The sequence below is a fragment of the Puma concolor genome, chromosome B1 (assembly GCF_028749965.1).
Source record: "Puma concolor isolate L17-30 chromosome B1, mPumCon1.1.hap2, whole genome shotgun sequence".
In the NCBI taxonomy this organism is placed as follows: Eukaryota; Metazoa; Chordata; class Mammalia; order Carnivora; family Felidae; genus Puma; species Puma concolor.
This window is the reverse complement of record NC_141670.1, coordinates 90,802,214-90,820,398: the sequence shown is the minus strand read 5'-3', so window position 1 is coordinate 90,820,398 and position 18,185 is coordinate 90,802,214. Positions and strand designations below refer to the sequence as shown.

General features: G+C 33.6%; 1 long non-coding RNA gene across 1 annotated transcript in view; it reads right to left on the bottom strand.

Moving 5' to 3' along the window:
* Positions 1-1,516: 1,516 nt before the first annotated feature.
* LOC147581757 (uncharacterized) overlaps positions 1,517-18,185 on the bottom strand; it is a 44,984-nt gene continuing 28,315 nt past the window's right edge. Inside the window, exon 3 of the long non-coding RNA XR_015249745.1 lies at positions 1,517-1,641. This is a non-coding gene — a long non-coding RNA (uncharacterized LOC147581757). The remainder of the gene's footprint in view (positions 1,642-18,185) is intronic.

Genomic DNA, 18,185 nt, shown 5'->3' with positions numbered 1-18,185 from the left:
GTATTTCATTTTTATCCTTGGGTCTCTCTTTTTCTGAATTTGTTCTGAGGGTATCATGTGAGTCACAGAGGCCATGAAGTTAGTGAACTCTTTATAATGGATTTTCTTTCTCTAAATTGTCTGGTGTGTTTATAAATATATGTATATATTTTAATTTAAAAACAAGTTTCATTTCTTTATTAAACTGGGTGAGAAGTACAAAGGTGTTTGGTATGCTTTATATTTTTTGAATGTCTTGTTTCATAATAATTATTTCTGGAAACACTTTAAAGCAAACTTGTTTCACTACTTAATGTTTTTATATTACAAAACGATTGTTTTCCATTTACATGGAGAACTAATTGACATGCATCAGTTTAAGGCATACAGCATGATGGTTTTATTAATTAATATTATGAAATGATTATTTCAATAGGTTCAGCTAGCATTCATTATCTAATATTGATAGAATCAAAATAAAAGAAGGAAATAAGGAAAAAAAGAAAAAATAAGATTTATTCTCTTAACAATTCTGTGTATATAATAAGGCAGTGTTAACTACAGTCATGCTATTGTACATTACATTGCCAGCATTTATTTATCCCTAACTGAAATCTGTACACTAGTCTGTCTTCCTCCAATTTTCTCTCTTCCCTCTTTCTGCGTCTAGTAACCACGTGTCTGATCCCTTTTTCTATGATTTATTTTATTCCATGAATAAATGAGATCATACAGTACTTGTGTTTCTTTGTCTGACTTATTTCACTTAGCACCATGCCTTCAAGATCCATCCATCTTGTCACAAACGGTAGGATTGCCTCATTTTTTATTGTTGAATAATATTCCTGTGTGTGTGTGTGTGTGTGTGTGTGTGTGTGTGTGTGTGTGAGCGTGGTATGGGAGTACAGATATCTTTTCAAGTTAGTGTTTTTATTCCCTTTGGATATATTCTCAAATTGGAATTATTGGATCTTATGATAATTGGATCTAAATGATAATTATATTTCTAATTTTTTGAGGAGTCTCAATTCTGGTGATCCCAAGGTACAGTAACCTGATCAACACCTCCATTTTTATCTTCTGCATTATACACAGTACATGATAAAGAAAATTTTAAAAAAATAACCAATTTTTATAGAGGTTATATTATCTTTCTGAAAATTTTAAGTCTACATTCTCATGAAATCAAGACCTACTTTACTTTTTAATATGGCAAGTTGAGCCAATAAATGTCTTATCTGGTTGATACTATCATGAATATATACCTGGCAGAGTTTTAGCATCAGTACTCACTGCACTTGGAATGTTTGAACATTCTTGCTTCATTGACTATTCCATGTGCGCGGGGGAATGGGGCAGAAGTAGAGAGAGAGAGAAAACTCTCAGGAAGACTTCATGCAGAGCCTGACATGGGGTTCAATCCCATGATCCTGAGATCATCACCTGAGCCAAAATCAAGAGTCAGATGATCGACCCACTGAGCCACCCAGACGCCCTTCCACGTCACTGGTAATATTTAACTTATAGTTACCTTAAGTGAAATAAGAACATTTCTATCCTGGCTGCCCATTCATTACTTCATCAGCGCCCAGGAATCCAGGCATACATCTGCTTCTTTTTATGATGATTTGTTCACACTTAGCATGGCTCTGTTGGAGAGATCTGAAAACAATGACACAGTAAATTATGTGTGTGTGTATTACAGCCATGGGAAAACTTCATGCATTTTTGCTCTGACATAAAATCCAGGCCATCCTAAGCTATACTATTTCGGACATCTCTTACCATTTTGATTGTTATTCATGAGTTAGATTCCAATTCACTTTGTCCTCTATATCTCATTGTATTTTATTGAGCTCTTCAAGTGATCTCTTTAAGAAACTTCTCTTTTGTGTGAAGATGAATCTTGCCAGTCAGGAAGGATAAGGTTTCATAGCACCACTCTATTAAAGAAATCTTCAAAAATCCTCTTTCTATACCTTCATTCCTTTGTATTATAGAAATGATTCAGCATTTTCAAATAAATAAAAGTAGCCACACTTTGTAATTCTTGCAGTAGCCCATTGGCTACATAAATCAACCCTATCCATTGTCAGAGGGGAATACCAAATGCCTGCATCCCAAGAAGGGGCAGCCATTGGGAGCCATCTCAGGAGCCAGCTGCTGCAGTGTTCCTCCGACCGCCAATGATTTATGGGCAAAACACTCTCCATATGCAAAACATACTCACCCTTTCTCAAGCTTTGAAAGACCTTATCCCACTAAAATTCTAACACCTTGGGTGCCTGGGTGGCTCAGTTGGTTAAGCATACAACTTTGGCTCAGGTCACTATCTTGCAGTTTATGAATTTGAGCCCTGCATCAGGCTCTGTGCTGATAGTTCAGAGCCTGGAGCCTGCTTCAGATTCCATGTCTCCCTCTCTCTCTGCCCCTCCCCTGCTCACTCTCTCTCTCCCTCAAAAATCGATGTTAAAAATGAAAATAAAATAAAATTCTAGGATCTTATCATCCAAATTAATTTTAGGTGTAGCTCTTCAAGCAGAATTCCTCTTGATACAAAGGCCTGTGAATTAAAGAGACAACTTCTCTGCCTCTCCTGGTACACATACGATACAATCTCATGAAACGATCCTAGGAGACTACTATAGACATTTCCTTTCAAAGGAGTGTGAGTGGTGGGAGGTACACAGGAATTGCAGTTTCTTAGTATTTCTGAAATCCTACCAAGCAAATGTTGAAATGTCCTCATTCAGGACTCAGTCATATACTCATCATGGACTAATTCTCCATGATTCTTGGCTTTCCTCTCTAGATTTCAGAATTCATGATTTCACCCTGAACCACCCATCCTATTTTTGTAGCATAGTCTGTTTGCACCTGAGTCATTTCTTCAACCTACCTTCTCACTGTAAAGGTTAGATTTCCAAGGACCTCTTTTCAGTTTTAACGTCTCTTTCAGTCAAAGCTGGCACAATTCTTTATAGTACAGTTCTCTTAAAAACGTGTTCATGTTGGGGTCACCTGGGTAGCTCAGACAGTTAAGCATCTGACTCTTAATATCAGCTCATGTCATGATCTCATGAACCGTGAAATCAAGCCTTGTGTCAGACACTGTGCTGACAGCATGGAGCCAGCTTCGGATTCTCTCTCTCTCTCTCTCTCTCTCTCTCTCTCTCTGCCTCTCCCCATTTGTGCTCTTTCTCTCAAAATAAATAAACTTAAAAACATTTTTTTTAATTTATATTAAATCATCTTTTATTGATTTGTGGCAGCTTTTTTATATATGATGATTACAAGCCTCCTATTAGATTACACGTTACAAGCATCTTATTTCACTACATGGCTTTGGCTTGCCTTTTTAATCATATATATATATATATATAATATTTATCTATTATATAGATACTGCTACATATGTAATTATGTGCATGTGTATATAAGTAATGGCAGGTTAATATATCAGTCTTCCTTGTTACCACTTTTTAAGTTCTATTTAAGAATCTTTGATTAGAGGTCACGTTGATATTCTCCCATATAATCTTCTAGAGAGAGATATATTGGGTTCAAAATCACTTTTGGATCTAAAATCCCCCTGAAGTGGATGAGAGATCATCAGTGTCTTTTTTCACATATATACTCAAACCCCATAGACAGACACCTGCCCTACCCTTCCAAGGACTCTCTCGCCAAGCTATTCTCAGCAGCAAGACTGGTGGGAGAGTAGCCCTGAAGAGTCTGCAGCGAGGCAAGCTTCTGGGAGGCAGTAAGATCCCAATGCCCCTCATCCTTATGAATTACACTTTTGAGGTCCCCTGCTTTTTCTGCATAGGAGTTGCTTTCCAAGTGCGTCCCCTCAAAAAGCTTACAATGCCAATGCCAGTGACTGGCAGCTCCGACTCCCACTCTCCCTCCCAGTCATCTTTTGTGAAGCTTGGCAGTGAGCACTGGAGAGCCAGAGTTGTAGAGAAGTGGTGGTTGTCAGAGGGATAAATTCTGTTGTCTCATTGCTAATCTCTAAGGGTCTTCTTTAGAACTCAGCACACATCATCTCTGGGTATCAGCTGTGGGTCCTAATTTCCTCAGCAGAAGTTCTGCTCAGCCTGTGTTTACATGAGTAAAGATGTAGTTACATAAGTAAAAGAAATTCTTTCTTCCATAAATTCATTTATCTGTCGAATTAAAAAAAAAATAACATTTATTCCTTTTTGAGAGACAGAGAAAGACAGAGCGCAAGCAGGGGAGGGGCAGTGACAGAGGGAGACACAGAATCTGAAGCAGGCTCCGGGCTCTGAGTTATCAACATAGAGCCCACAAACTGCAAGGTCATGACCTGAGCTGAAGTCGGATGCTTAACCAACCGACTGAGCCACCCAGGCACCCCATATCTGTTGAATTTTAAATCAGAAGACTATTGATGGCACATATTGCATCTTGAAATATTCTTTTTAGTGTTTATGTCAAAAAATAGACAAACAAAAACCTGTATTTGCAGCAAAATAATGCATTGAACTTTTAAAGGAAAATGATCCCAAACCATATATAATCTAACTTTACTTCCAATAGAATTACCTACCCAATTGCAGAAACTCTAATGTAGAATGAACCCTCACAAGAGGCTAGGCAGATTAAAAAAAGAAAAGAGTAACATCTCCAGTATAACTCTTATTTATGTTTCAGCCCTACATACCAAGTTGAGAATTTATTCTTTATTATGTAGTGTCTTCTATTCAAGATCACTCAGTGAATCTTGCAGTTATTAATTGCACACGGGATTTGTTTTTGTGCCATGATAGCTCTTCTGGAAATGAAGTTATAACACGGGCTATGTGAAAATTTACAAAGTGCTAATGAGCTTTCTTCAAACACCACAAATTATTTAAGTAACTTAATGCTGTTGTTATTTTTACAGTGTCAGAGGAGTTTTCACACTAATGTGAGGCAGCCACATAATTTATTTCTCTGTTTTCAAACTTTCATGTATAAATTGAAAACATAAGCATAATGTCAAAGAAAATGACATGAATTTCTTTCTTTCAAATGTTTATATGCTAAAAAGTTTTTTCAGAGAAATATAATACATAATGATATGACTGATTTTGATCTTCAACCATCCAAATTTTTTTAGTACTGCTTTGAGATAGACTATGCTTAACAGGATGTTCACACCTTTGAATAGAATTTTATTTCTATTGATGTTAGTTTTATTCTCTATATTCAAATTTGATAAAAATTGTAAAATGTATACATAGGTATTGTATATATGTGTATATATGTATACATGTGTGTATATATATATGTATATATACACAAAATATTTATACTAAAAACCTCTCTGTGATAACTGCTCTCATTCCATCACACTTGAAAGTCAATTTGATCTTTACATGCAGATGTAAACATTGGGTAACCATAAGTTTTCTGTTTTCTTAAGAAAACCTAGAAGCTGAGAGCTATCTCTAACTCGCAGTTACACTCAGGGCTAAGGGCCATAAGCAAAAGACCGTCAATTCTAAAGAGTAAGTGGAAGTTGAGTTCTGGGCTCACTTAAATCTAGCACTAGTTTTGGGATCTTCAGATTATAGGAGATGTACTTGTATTGTTCTAAACCCAACACCTGGGAAAAAATGGGAAGTGGAAAGGAAGATAAGAGATCTTCTATCTCCTAGAGTGAATAAAACACCAGTAAAAATATTAAAACCTAGACACCCTTTGATTCCCACCAAGGAAATTGGTTTAACACTGATCTTTTCTATTACTGAGTTTCTAAAGTGACGTTCCACTTGCATGACAGTAGATTTAAAACTTTTGAGAAAAAACCCTGGGGTCCGCCAGACTCAGGATTCAATCCCAGGTTTAGTGCTTATTAGCTGTAAGACCTTGAAGAATTTACTTACAATCTCTAAACCTCAATTTCCTCATCTCTCAAATGGATAGACTAATAATGTGTATTTATAAGTTGATTTCTAGATTAAAATGAGTTAAAAAATACGAACTTAGCTGAGTGCCTGACAGAGATTTCAATTTCACTGGATTTTGACAATTAATTTATTACTTTTATTAAACGGCATGATGTATATATCCTAGACCAGGTAAGCAATAATATCAATAACATAAAATAATAGTGATCTTTTCTTAAGTTTATAATATGTGCTGATAAAATCTCAGTACATTATACAAATGTAATTCTTTGAACAAGTCTAGATAGGGATAAATAAAAAGTCTTACAATTAGCAAAAACCTAACCCATGGCTAATGCTTTAAAGAGAGATCTGATCCCCCAAAATTATAAATATTAGTTAATATTCTTCTTCTTCTTATTATTATTATTAAGAACAAGTGCTAAGTTGTACCTCAAAGTAGTCATTTTTAATTATTTGAGCTTGCAGCCTCTTTGTAAGTAATGCAAACCCAGATCAGGTTTGGAAACATTGAGCACACTAATTGGCTTCTGATTTTAAAACCACATTTGCAAGCATATGCACCTTGTACATTTCTGTTAGGGTTTTGGACATGTACCACAGGCTAGCACTTTGCCTTGACATTGCTGTTCTGCAAACAGATGGCAAATTCCTTGCTGATTTTCAACGAAGTGTATTTTTTTCAGAAACATTTAAAGTACTAAGCATCCAGAAATTGAGGACAATTGCACATGTAATATAATGAAGGCAGAAAAATAGACTTTTGATAAATTATACTAAAGTTTAATTAAGTAGTTCCTGGACTGATGACTTTTTTCGTTAAGGTTTTCACACTCAAGTTTCTTATTGCTTCTTCCATTTAGGTTAGGTTTTAGTAACAGCAGCCATAATCCATAGTGGAATTTTTATCTAACTCTGGTTACATTAGCTGCAAATAGGCCGATGGAAAATTTATTTAAATAATGTATCTCAAACTTCAAAAGGAACATTTGTGTCTCCTTCATTGGTACATTTAAAAATCAAAGGATATGTACTTTTAACTTTGGAGGTTGGTGTTTGGAAGTTAATATTTCATTTGATTTTAACAAAAATTGTATTTTGTATAGAAAGTCTGTGAATTTCAATTCAGTAACTATATAAGTAGGAATAACAAGAAAAATTAAGAATGATGCCTCAATATCATGCTAACCAAATCTTTATATTTCCAGTAAGCTTTATCATTTTCTTTTCAATCATCTTTACTGATAAGAATTGATGATAAAATATTCAAACCATAAGAGAGCTTCAAGGTTATTTAGTTCAAAAACTTTCTTCTATAGGTTCAAACTCAGTGTCTTTATTTTATAGGTCCAAAAAGTGAAGACCAAAGAGATTAAAAGAAGTTTCAAAATGACAAAGATAATGGAGGAAGAACTTAAACCTTGATCTGATCAAGGGCAAGTCCTAATAGACTGCCCATTGTGTGAACAAAATTATAGTATATCGTAATATTAAAGCCACCTCATAATCTGTTATCTTCACAAAGACAATTAGACATAGTGGCATTCTATTCTGGGCCTCTATTTATCAGAGGTAATCGGGTTTAAAAAAGTAACAGCAGATAATTCAGAAGAAGATCTAAATCAAGCATGCGCAAAACTCAATGTAGAAGCATGTATGTTCACATCCGGTCCCCCCACACATACACAGTCACTATCTACTTCTGTATTTGCAAGCACTAGACAAACACACATGCAACTGCACTTGAACAATCATGAAAGTGCTGTGAAAGAAGCTTTGGTATAAGAATTACTAAGATATGTACAATATGAAAGTTTATTTAACATGCATTAATGTTGAGCCTTCTAAGTTAAAGAACATTTCATTGTGAAATCTCTCACCGTGAAGGATTTTGGCTGTGACTGGGATTAAAGGAAAAGATGAGCTGTAATGCAGGCATGTTTCAGGGCCCTCAGTTCTATCAGTTCCTTCTCACATTGTATCTTATGCTATTCCTGCTCCATTGCTATCCTCGAGTAACTGTGAAATAAACCATTAGTATATAGGTCATGTTGTCAAAAATTATGGAGAAAGCTTAGATTTTTTAAGATATATATATATATATATATGTATATGTATATATATATATAACATATATGTGCATTATATATTATTATATTATATAATATATATTATATTATTATATAATAATATAATATATGATATATATACATATGACACAGGGGCACCTGGAAACAGGCTCCAGGCTCCGAGCCATCAGCCCAGAGCCTGACGCGGGGCTCGAACTCACGGACCGTGAGATCGTGACCTGGCTGAAGTCGGACGCTTAACCGACTGCACCACCCAGGCGCCCCAGTACCTGACTCTTAACTTCAGCTCAGGTCATGATCTCACGGTTCATAAGATCAAAAATTCCCATATGGAGCTCTGCGCTGACAGGATGGAACATGCTTGGGATTCTCTCTCTCATTCTCTCTGCCCCTCCCCAACTCATGCTTTCACTCTTTCTCTCTCTCTCTCTCCAAATACATACATAAACTTAAAAAGAGAATATAAAAAATGCTACCTCCACTATTACAACTTGAAGTCGAGTTAAATTTTTCCTATAAACCTCCACTGATTATACTCCTCTTCAACACAGAAGTTATAAAATGTTGAATTTGTGTTGATTATTCCCTGCATTTCTTTATATTTTATTACATACATCTGCAACTAGAACTATTCATAACAATATAAATGAGTCTTAAAAACAATTTTTGCATAAAATAATTTAAAAAGCTAGTTGAGAAAAAACATGTAGCATATAAAATGGTAATCATATGAAGTTTTGCTGTTTTACTTCCACATATAAACATTTTATATTTCGTTATGTCTTTTCTAGTTTCTACTACATTAAATCATATTTTATTTAATAAAAACTCTACTCTTTGCTTATACTCACTAATAGATAAAGTCATATGAACTTGATTCTGTGACCTAGCAACAACGAGCAACCTATCCAACTACTGTCATTATTTTGGATTCCTCAGAAGCGACTAATATTGTTCCTTGTCTGTCTCCTGATATCTAACATTGTCTCAAAGCATCTAACGGCTTTATTTGCCATGAATGTGCATTGCTTTTGTTGGTTTTGATGTGTGTGTGTGTGTGTGTGTGTGCACGCGCGCATGTGAGTGTGCATGTTGATGTCATTTACACTAGCTGTTCATTCTCTATTCTTGTTGCTGACATTTTTATCACTATTTGGCAGGAATATGCACAAATCTTTTAAATCTTCATCGTCTGGGGTCTCTCTATGTAACATAAAGTAAAATCTTTGCTTACCAATAGCACTTGCCCTGAGTACTATCTTACCTGAGACTCACAACCTCTGATATATACGAAATAAATACATTTCTCTGTTAAATGAACCTTATAAAGCTTTAGCACTAAGATCTTCATATGATATAAGAGACCATTTGAATATAACCTTATTAATCTGGGTCGCAGCCATTTCTCTTCCTCTGTTTTTGTCACCAAAAACAATCATTGTACGTTCTTGGGTTATAGAAGCACATCTACCATAGAGAGTAAAATGAACAATTAAGTTAATTGAGTATTCTATGCAAGACTAGGAAACAATAATAACTCAAAGAAGGAATAATACTGCTGAATTGTTATTTTTAAAAACTCCGAAGAGATTTCCCATTAGAATTCAATGATATAAAAACCAAAGTTACCCCTAACCCTTATAAAATGTTTCCTTGTCTTGTGAGAGCAGAGACAAGCACATCAGGCACATATATTGAAGAAACGTAATGAAGAACAATGAAAATTAATTGAAATGCCCTTGGCCATTAGGGTCAAGCCCTTCAGTGGATTAGAGGCGCACACTATTAGGCCTTGCTCTCACTATTGCTATTTAATGTCAGTTTAATGTAGGTGAGTGTACTGTTATTCTGCTCCATTTAAATTAGTCAAAGTTATATTTTGAAATGCAGAAACACAGAGTCAACCTTGGAGAAATTTGCTAACAATATTAAAGAATGAAATTAATCAGCAAGAAAGTTCAAATTTACTGTTCGTGATAGACACAGTTTTAACATTTCTCATTACTATCCACATTTATGTTTAAACAAGAAATGGACAAATAGAGTTTATTAATTTGTTTTGAAAAAGTATATATTTTAATGAACAGTTTACTAAGAAAATAATTGTAGTATATCATTAATCAGTTATTTCACTGGAATAAATTGCATTTGCCTTCACCTGTTTGTGCCTGTATAATAAAGTTAATTCTTTCTCTTTCATTTGAATCTTTTTTCTTCCTCTCTTTGACCTGAAGTAATATGTTCCTTTTGATAATTCACCCAGTCATTCTAGTTGCAGGAATATCACAAATGCCTATTCGAATTAGTAGGTGGAAGTCACAACTTCACAGTCACAGAGCCGGGTGGACAATTCATTTTTCTCTGTATTTCTTCACTGGGATATGAACTTCACCTTCATAAGCAGTATACACCAGAATTTGAAGAAATGTAAACTGATGTACATAAATATCAAATAGAATTGAAATAATACGATTAATATGATAAATGTAAAGAAGTATACTATTTATTTTTTCTTTATGAAACATTGTAAAATGATTAGATGAAATTAAAAATTGTGAATTACTGATTTTTTAATATGTAACTGTAAAAAGCAAAGTGGGTGCTTAATAGTTCCTATAGTTTTCCATAACAACTCTGGTAATGTATTAACTCTCTCCCTACCCCATGCAGGCATAAATACTCAACTCATGCTGACTTTCCTTAGAACAATAGTGCTTTGGTATCAACTTTGAATGTTTTTGAGGTAACTTACGAAGAGAAACATGAGTTATATGTAATGTTTATAAGGTGAGTGGCCATATGTAAAAAATAAGACAAAAAATTGATGTTATTCCACAGATGTTTTTAACATTGATAAAGGCCTTTCCTTCACATTTATATTTCTTAAATAGCTATCAATAACTTAAAGGACATTTTAATCAAAATCGAGATATCAAATGTTTTAGCAGTCTGGATGAGAGACCCATAATCCATAGCGATCTTGATAGACTGAAGCATATACCTAATATGATAAGTTTATGTTTAAAGGGAATAAATACATACCCTTGCTAATGAAAGCTAATCGATAAGATCAAAAAACATCCAGGAAAGCCATAATTTAAATAAAATATATAATTAATTTAAACAAATGTAAACAAAATATGTAATGTAATCATAAACTTCACCAACTGATAAGGATTCTTAGGTATAAAAAGACTAATTTGAGCTAAAAATAGAATTTCCAGTAACAGAAACTATTTTAATTTTATTCTATTTATTTTGTCAAATTTATATCCTGGGTGGTGTATTTGCAGACACTGAAAAGATTTTTTCCTAGAAAGACAAAGAACAAAGGAGATGGAACAGATAAAATTAGAAAGCAAAGACATAGAAAACAAACACAATATAGAGAAAAAGAATGCAATCCTCATTCTCTGAAAAATTAAAATAAGAGAAAAATATCTGGCTAAATTGAGAAAGAAAGAAAGAGGAACAGATGTGTAAATATTAGTAATCATAGAGCACAGACAGTTGCATATGGAAATGACTATTATAGTAATATCTTAGAGATTTTGATGAGATACCAAATTTCTTTTTTTATTTTTATTTAATTTTTTTAATGTTTATTTAGTTTTGAGAGAGAGAGAGAGTATGAGAGGAGCCGAGAGAGAGAGACACAGAATCCGAAGGAGACTCCAGGTTCTGAGCTCTCAACACAGAGTCCGACGTGGGACTCAAACCAACAGTGAGATCATGACCTGAGCCAAAGTCAGACACTCAACCGACTGAGCCACCCAGGCACCCTGAGATACCAAAATTTCTAGAAAAAGTTCTAGATTTTGATGAAATACCAAGATGTCTGAATTACAAAACACCTGAATACTCCTATAAATTCTAAGTAAATTGGAATATTGAAGCACTCATTATGAAATCACAAAGAAAACAAAAGGCCCAGGTAATTGTTAAAGTCTAAGGCTGCAAGATGTTTTTTGGAACACATCATTCCAATGGTATCCAAAGTTTTTAAGATAATGTAAAGAGGAAATACTCTTCATCTCATTGAATAGAGCCAGATCGCCTTCATACAGAAAAGAGACAGACATGTTATTAGATAGGAATATTACAGTCAATCTCTTCCTCAGCAAAGCCCTTAATATCTTTAACAAGGTATTCATGCTCTCAATTCTGGCAGTATTAGTCATAGTTAATTCAACATGAGTAGCTGATTTTATCCTAGGAATAGGCAAGAGTAGGTGCACAAATCAAATCTATAACTACCATTCAATACATCAACAAAGTAGAAAGAGCACACATGAGACATTCAGTTTTAAGTATCATCAAAATCTGATATCCTCATAATTAAAAATATATATATATATATTTTAATTTAAAAAATTTAAATATAATTTAAAAATACAATTATATATATATATATATATATAAAACTAGAGAACAAAGAATTTCTGTAATATGTTGAAGATTAAACTCATGTTATAACATCAATTTTGGAAAATTGGGAAATTTGGGGAAAATTATTTTAAAATAAGAAATAAGACAAAATCCTCACAATCACAGCTTATATCATTGCACTGGTATCACTAATTAGCTTAATAATCCAAACAAAATAAATTAATGGCATAAAGACTGGAAAGGACACAAAAGGAATATATTTTTTTCCAAGAAAATATGATGAGCTATTGTAGAAAACTCAAAAGGCACATTGTTAGAAAAAAATAAGAAAGATTGGGAAGGTATCCAGCTATAAGATTCATAAAAGAACAATCAATTCTATTTCAACACATAAAAATTTTCCATCTGTTTCCCAATAGCCAGTGTCTTGTACATAACCTATAAAAATTTACTTGGCTCTTGAAAATAATTTATGACATTATTATAATTCTTGCTTTTATGGGCTACTAGCTTAACGCATTATATTATTTTAACATTTACTAATTGTATCTCTCAGAGACAGGTTGTTTTTTTGTTTTAATAATTCCACTTTAAAATTTTATATATATTTTAAGAGAATAATTAGGGTACATAAAGTCTTTGTTAGGTTTAGAGCATAGAACAACTTATGAAATAAAATTTTGTGTGTGTGTGTGTGAAATAAAATTTTTATATAAAAATTACATGTTTATTTTCAATGTGTTTTTTCTGTTTGTTTTCAGTCCAAATCCTATCACTATGTCTTCTGATTTGACATGTTAACCAGTTATTTATTTAGGGACATGTTACTTTTGGGGATATGTGAACTTTACACAAATCCTAATAATAGGAATGGTAGATTAGATTCATACACTTCTGAGAGTAAATATTTAAAAAAATTGTTTTAGGTTTTATGTTTGATTTTGTCCCATATTAAATGATTTATATATATATATATATATATATATATATATATATATATATATATAATTTTTTATATTTAGTGTGGTAGATAAGCACATTGTCTAATGGTTGTCATGAGCTCTAGTTAATTTTCACACACATTATCTCTGATGGAAGTTGAACATAAAGCAATAAGATACCTCAAAGAGTTAACAGTACATTATAATAAGGCTTCCTAGACATACAATGTATGAATATGATCCCAAGCTAAGTAGATAGTATGAACTAAAGGGTCCATAAGTCACTAGCTACTATGAAAGTACTGCAGTCTTCATTGAGGAAGGTATATAGTTCTCACATTCAAGACCTTGGAAACCTAGACAGGAGTGCTACCCTTGGGTGTAAGATGATGGTTCTTGGTATAAATCAAGATGATATTAAAGCAGTATATCTAGCAAACTGTGCAAAATAGGAAGGTTGCTAAAGTATAAAGTAAAAAATATGTACAAGGCACAATCCTGAGACTTAGTTGCTATTATACATTTTAGTCATGTAGATGAGTGAATGCAAATCAATTTCAATTATAAAAATAAAGACATCATGGGTGACAGGGGTAGAGGAAAAACTAGAAGAGTCACTAATATCGTTTTGCCCAGCGTGGCCAGATGAACCAAAAATGAGTTAATATTAATTTTTTAAAAAATGAGGCTAAAGCTAAATTCTTTTGGTCATTATCTAAACTAGGGACAATATATATCTACTCATGCAGTTGAGTTACTCAGCTCTGGAAAGAAAGGGAGTTGAGGGGCTAAACTGTGACAGTTCTTTTCATATTCATTAATATCTCCATTTGCAAGCTTATAGAGAGTAGCCAGCTCTCCTCACTAAAGATGTTTTTAATTAGTAAATAGGAATATGACAATAAATTCAGAAAAAAAATATTAAGGCAGAATTAGATACCTCCTTAATATACAACTATTGCATGCTAAACATACTACTTTTAAAACTCCTAAGATTGGATTATCCTTAATATTATATCTATTTCCCCCTTAGTCTATGCTATGAAATTTTTGTAGAAAGAGGTTATTGGAAAATGAGTAAGCACTTAAACATAAATCCATAATTGGATTTTGACCCTTCCCAACCACCATTTATTTTTAACAGTGTAGGAGGAATATAGGAAAGGGCAGCTGTTTTAAATGCCATAAATCACTTAGGGGTTTTTAATAGTGTCTGTAAGAAAATAATTCCATTTAAGGTGCTAACATTTAAAAAAAATCATTTCAAGTTCATTTATACTTGAAGTGAGTAACAATGCTTACATTTATAAACTGTCAGTATTTACTGCATTTTTCATGGTTTATGACATTCCACAACTATTAAAAATTATTTTACAAGCTCTGACATTCATAAAAATATAAATGTTTACAATCTAGAGAAGGCAATCTCTATAATGAAACTAGTGAACAACAGGAGTTTTTATTCATTTCTATTGAATGGAAAGTAAAGACAGTAATGGAAATAGCAAATATATCCTTTAGGTTAAAAGAGCTTAAATTTTTTAATGTTTATTTATTTATTTTTGAGAGAGCGAGAGAGCAAGAGAGCGAGAGAGAGCACCAGCAGAGGAGAGGCAGACACAGAACCTGAAGCAGGCTCCAGGCTCTTAGCACAGAGCCTGATTCGGGGCTCGAACTCACGAACTGTAAGATCACAACCTGAGCAGAAGTTGGGCACTTAACCAACTGAGCCACCTGAGCGCCCTGAGGAAAGAGTTTAATAAAACAATCTCATGGACAAAATTTGCTTAAGCTGATTAGTGAATCTTTTTTTTTTTAATTTTTTTTTAACGTTTATTTATTTGGGGGACAGAGAGAGACAGAGCATGAACGGGGGAGGGGCAGAGAGAGAGGGAGACACAGAATCGGAAACAGGCTCCAGGCTCCGAGCTGTCAGCACAGAGCCCGATGCGGGGCTCGAACTCACAGACCGCGAGATCATGACCTGAGCCGAAGTCCGCCACTCAACCGACTGCGCCACCCAGGCGCCCCAATCTGTTTTTGTTTTTTTTTTATGACATAATAAATTCCTTTGTCAGCTCACAGAAGGAAGCTAAATAATTTTCTTGAATACAAATATCTAAGTTCAAAAAGAGTACTTCATAGTAGCTTTCCTTAATTAAAGTATTGTCTCTTCTACAAGGGGGACATAACTCTAATACATTTTCCTTTCTCAAACTGTGACTTCAAAGGTTTTTATTGACAGGATCATTGCCAATTCCTCTACATAATATTCCTCAATTACCCAAAGTGAATCTATTGTTCCATGTTATTCCCATCTTCAATAACACATAAATACCAAATTATTCATTAATCCTGTATGTTGCTCTGTGAGTCATCTGCCTATTCGTTGGTTTTATTAAATAAACTATAATTTCCTTTAGGAGAGAATAAGGTCTTTTGTTTTTTTATTGTTCAGTATTATTTGAATTTGTGAAGAGATAAAATATGTAGCATATTATTTTTAAAATTTCAATAAAGAGAAGTATGTATTTATGAGTAAATAGAATTAGGGAACTTGGTAAATCATATCTTCCCACAAACGTCATGTTATTGAAGTACTTAGCTCTTGATTTCTGTATTATTGCAAAGAACAGGGATAAAACCTATCTCAAATGAAAACATTCAATGACTTTCTCCACTTCTTAAAAGAAATTATCTTCATAATTATTTTATCCCTTTAAAATATGTTTATATTTGGGGCATCTTGGTGGCTCCATTGTTTAAGCGCCAACTCTTGATTTTGGCTCAGGTCATGATCTCAAGGTTCATGAGTTAGAGCCCCATGTTGGGATCTGCATTGCCAGCAGGGAGCCTTCTGAAGAGGCTCTCTCTTCCCTCTTTCTCTGCCCCTCTCCCACACATTCTCTTTCCCTTTCTCTCTCTCTCAAAATAAATAAATAAACATTAAATTTATTTTTATCCTTAACACACATATTCCTTAAATAAAAGAAAATTAATTGATTTTCTAAATACATATATTCTAATTAAAAATGTATGTCTTATAAATAATATAACTGTAATCAAACTGTAGTGAATGTGAAGACATTAATTATAAATTAGTCAGATATAAAATGTTTTTATGTTCAACAACGGCAGTGCTTATTCCATAAGCCATTTATGAATAGTAGCTAATATCCATTAAATGCAACTCTGTCTTTAAATAAAAGACATCAGTTTGATTTTTAAAGAAATTAAACATGGTTTTATATTTCTACTAATTTCAAAATACAAGAATACTATGTTTAAAAGTTCATTGAATCTTGTGAGAAAATCAATGCATAAGTCACCTTTTAATTACTTTCTTCAGAGGCAGTAACTCTTCATTAACTGTGAGGTTATGGTGTATGTAAAGCACTATATAGATTCATTTCAATTTTTATGTAATGTTAAATAGGTACCCATAAAACTTTTATGGAATTTCGGCCAGCGTCAATATTTACGTATCACCCCATATAATGCAGCTCTATGGTAAATAAATTAGTTTGCTGAGTAATATTTGAAGATAAACTGCCAAATATTAGAAAATAAATCTACTGGTTTTAACAATCCGACTCTTTATCTATTGGTCTATCTTTGAACAGGCAGTGTTCACATTACATTGAAAAATATATTTCTCAAACTCCTATTATGTACCAAAAATTATCTATCTGAAGCACTGAAGATAAGTTGGGGAATAAAAAAGACTTTGTCATCTTGGAGGCCAAATTTAGAGGCGAGACAAACACACACATGCACACACATGACTTTCAAAAAGAAAATAAAGAAGCTAAATTCTGATCATGGTAAAGCACAACAATGGGGTATGGGAAGTCAAGTGATAGGTCTTCTACCTTAATGTTAGCAAAAAATCTCTCAGATATGATGCCATGTATGTTAACACATGAGAGATTAGAAGTAGGCCATGCAAAGAGGAAAGGAAAGAAAGAACATTGAAGAGGGAAAATTAAGTGCAGGAGGCCTAAAAGGATATAAGCATGTCATTTGGGAGAAACAGAAAGAAGACAAGAGTGGCTGGAGCATAAGAAAGGATAAGAGATGAGTTCAAAGAATCTAGAGAATACAAGTTGCCACCAAACTAATCCAAATGTGAACACAAATGTAAAGACCACCTTTCATAGATACATAGAAACATAAAGAAGTGAAATGCCTCTCAAATAAAAGTAAGATCTCTCTTGTGAAGGACATTGAATGACTTGAAGAAGCTAACAATAGTATAAATATACCCTTAAATGTGTCATGTTTCCAAACCATAGACTTTTGTTCCTCATTCAGGTATCGAAAGCAAGGCAGTTACAGGTTGGAGAAGTGCTAATTTCTTACATAATAATTCAATAATAACACATCAGAGACACTGCACCTTCAACATGCGTCTTCCAAGTTGGCCCTTAGCGACTTGGCAGAGGGCAAAGTGCATGGAGGACCATGAGGGGAATATGTTTTTTTTATGGGTTGGGGAGGGAGAGATGTCAATCACATGACCACATCTAAATGAAGGGAGGAAGAGAAATATAATCCAGAAAGAAGTGGAGATAATGATTTTTTATTGAAGTCTATATTGATATACAATATTCTATTAGTGTACATCATAGTGATTTGATATTACTATACATTACGAAATGATCCCCACGATAAGTCTAGTTACCATCTGTCAGCAAGCAAAGTTATTACAGTATTCATGACTATATATCCTGTGTAGTACATCACATCCTCATGACTTGTTTATTTTACAACTGGAAGTTTACTCCTCTTCATTCCCTTCACCTATTTCACCCAACCCCCATCCCACTCTCCCCTTCGGTAGCAGTTTATTTCCTGTATCTCTGAGT